The following is a 2,862-nucleotide window of genomic DNA, read 5'->3' as shown; positions in this document are numbered from 1 at the left end:
CTTCAGCAAAAATCAACAGGAAGTTGGCAAAAACCCATTAAAAAAAAAGTTTCCTAAAAAATGTAATTTTTGCCTCTTTGAGCTGTAATTTGACCCCCTTAAAATGCTTCAAAACTCACCAAACTGGACACACACATCAGGACTGGTGAAAATTGCGATCTAATAAAAAAAAAAATAAATAAAAAAAACTCAAAATTGCGCTCTAGCGCCCCCTAGGAATAAAATACAGAGAAAACTGCTCTTGGGAAGAAAACACAGACAAAACTGCATGTAACTTCCTTTAAAAATGTCGTAGAGACATGAAATAAAAACCTCTATGTAGGTCTGACTTAGACCTAGAATTCCTACATTGACATCCTTCAGCAAAAATCAACAAAAAGTTGGCAAAAAACCCTTCAAAACAAAAGTTTCCTAAAAAAATGTCATTTTTGCTTCTGAGCTGTAATTTGACCCCCTTAAAATGCTTCAAAACTCACTAAACTGGACATACACATCAGGACTAGTGAAAATTGCGATATAATAAATTCTTTTTTTTAAAAACTCAAAATTGCGCTCTAGCGCCCCCTAGGAATAAAAGAGACAAAACTGCTCTTAGGAAGACAACACAGACAAAACTGCTTGTAACTTCAGGTAGGAATTTCGTAGAGACATGAAATAAAAACCTCTATGTAGGTCTGACCTAGACCTAGATTTCATACATTGACATCCTTCAGCAAAAATCAACAGGAAGTTGGCAAAAACCCCTTCAAAACAAAAGTTTCCTAAAATTTTTTTTTTTTTGCCTCTTTCAGCTGTAATTTGACCCCCTTAAAATGCTTCAAAACTCACCAAACTGGACACACACATCAGGACTGGTGAACATTGCGATCTAATAAAACAACAACAAAAAAAAACCAAAAGTCAAAATTGCGCTCTAGCGGCCCAGACGAATAAAAGACAGACAAAACTGCTCTTGGGAAGAAAACACAGACAAAATTGCTTGTAACTTCCGTTAGGAATGTCGTAGAGACATGAAACAAAAACCTCTATGTAGGTCTGACCTAGACCTAGATTTCATTCTTTGACATCCTTCAGCAAAAATCAACAGGAAGTTGGCAAAAAACCCTTAAAAAAAAGTTTCCTAAAAAATGTCATTTTTGCCTCTTTGAGCTGTAATTTGATCCCCTTAAAATGCTTCAAAACTCACTAAACTAGACACACACATCAGGACTGGTGAAAATTGCGATCTAATAAAAAACAAAACAAAAAAAACCCCCAAAACTCAAAATTGCGCTGTAGTGTCCCCTAGGAATAAAACAGCCAAAATTGCTCTTGGGAAGAAAACACAGACAAAACTGTGTGCAATTTCCTTTAGGAATGTTGTAGAGACATGAAACAAAACCCTCTATCTAGGTCTGACCCAGACCTAGATTTCATTTTTTGACATCCTTCAGCAAAAATCAACAGGAAGTTGGCAAAAACCCCTTTAAAAAAAAAGTTTCCTAAAAAATGTCATTTTTGCCTCTTTGAGCTGTAATTTGACCCCTTAAAATGCTTCAAAACTCACCAAACTGGACACACACATCAGGACTGGTGAAAATTGCGATTTAATAAAAAAACAACAACAAAAAAACCCAAAACTCAAAATTGCGCTCTAGCGCCCCATAGGAATGTCTATGATTGTTTGTACATTGATGCTACATGGATGATGTTGTTCGCAACAACACAACAGATGACATGTGTTGTGTGTGTATGATTGTTTGTACATTGATGCTACATGGATGATGTCGTTCACAACAACACAACAGATGACATGTGTTGTGTGTGTCTGTGATTGTTTGTACATTGATGCTACATGGATGATGTCGTTCACAACAACACAAGTAGATGTGTTGTGTTGTGGATTTACTTTCATTCATATGCACACTCGTACGTTTTACTGTCACAAGTTAAAGTTTTTGCGTTCACATTACACGTCCCATTTATCTTTTTTGTATATTTTTATGATTGTGAGAAGCCAAAATCGAAATTGGGATTAGAATTCGATGAATTGTCTAGCCCTAAAAACTACCACGTTGCGATAGCTTTATTGCCAATGAGAGTAGCCACCAGCTCACACACTTGGCAGGTAAACAAGCTCAAAAAGGTTCATTTTGTTTTCTTATTCATATACATTTTTAAAATGTTCTCGTAATCAGATCGTATTTTCGGTATATTAGATGGAATCTTCACCTACTGTCATCTGCAGTCTTCTTCAGCAGGGTCACCTAACCACTGTGACGTGTTGCCTAGCAGCTGTTCTTATAGGCGTGGCCAGGCAGGCAGACCTGTCAAGTCATTCGACACAAGGAAGAAAAGAACATTAGAAAGAATGCGAAAAAGAAACAACTGGAAGGTTTACAACAATCTTAAAAACAGTCATATCAGATCAGTGCAAAATAAAACAACCACATCGTAGACCGCGACAACGGCAAAATCATGGGCACAGAAAGTAACAAATACAAACGATGGATTAAGGAGGCGATCGAACTAATGACGTGGCTCAACGAAACCATACCTGGGACTACCTCCTCCATACACATGCTACTAATTAGCATTAGCAAGTTTACATTTTAGCATCTCCAAATGTAATGACCAAAATGACAACTAAAATGTTAAAATTACAATAAAACTCCTTGTTTGTAGTAAGTACACTACCAACAGCAGGGGTCACCAACACGGTGCCCGCGGGCACCAGGTCGCCCGTAAGGACCAGATGAGTCGCCCGCTGGCCTGTTCTTAAAATAGCTCAAATAGCAGCACTTACCAGTGAGCTGCCTCTATTTTTTTATTTTATTTATTTACTAGCAAGCTGGTCTCGCTTTGCTCGGCATTTTTAATTCT

The 2,862-nt window shown here is 37.4% G+C and overlaps 1 long non-coding RNA gene across 1 annotated transcript in view; it reads right to left on the bottom strand.

Moving 5' to 3' along the window:
* Positions 1–1,891: 1,891 nt before the first annotated feature.
* LOC133540086 (uncharacterized) overlaps positions 1,892–2,862 on the bottom strand; it is a 250,771-nt gene continuing 249,800 nt past the window's right edge. The window contains exon 4 of the long non-coding RNA XR_009803552.1: positions 1,892–2,306. This is a non-coding gene — a long non-coding RNA (uncharacterized LOC133540086). The remainder of the gene's footprint in view (positions 2,307–2,862) is intronic.

The sequence above is a fragment of the Nerophis ophidion genome, linkage group LG21 (assembly GCF_033978795.1).
Source record: "Nerophis ophidion isolate RoL-2023_Sa linkage group LG21, RoL_Noph_v1.0, whole genome shotgun sequence".
Classification (NCBI taxonomy): Eukaryota; Metazoa; Chordata; class Actinopteri; order Syngnathiformes; family Syngnathidae; genus Nerophis; species Nerophis ophidion.
The sequence above is the reverse complement of the archived record's forward strand: the minus strand, read 5'-3'. Positions and strand labels throughout refer to the sequence as shown.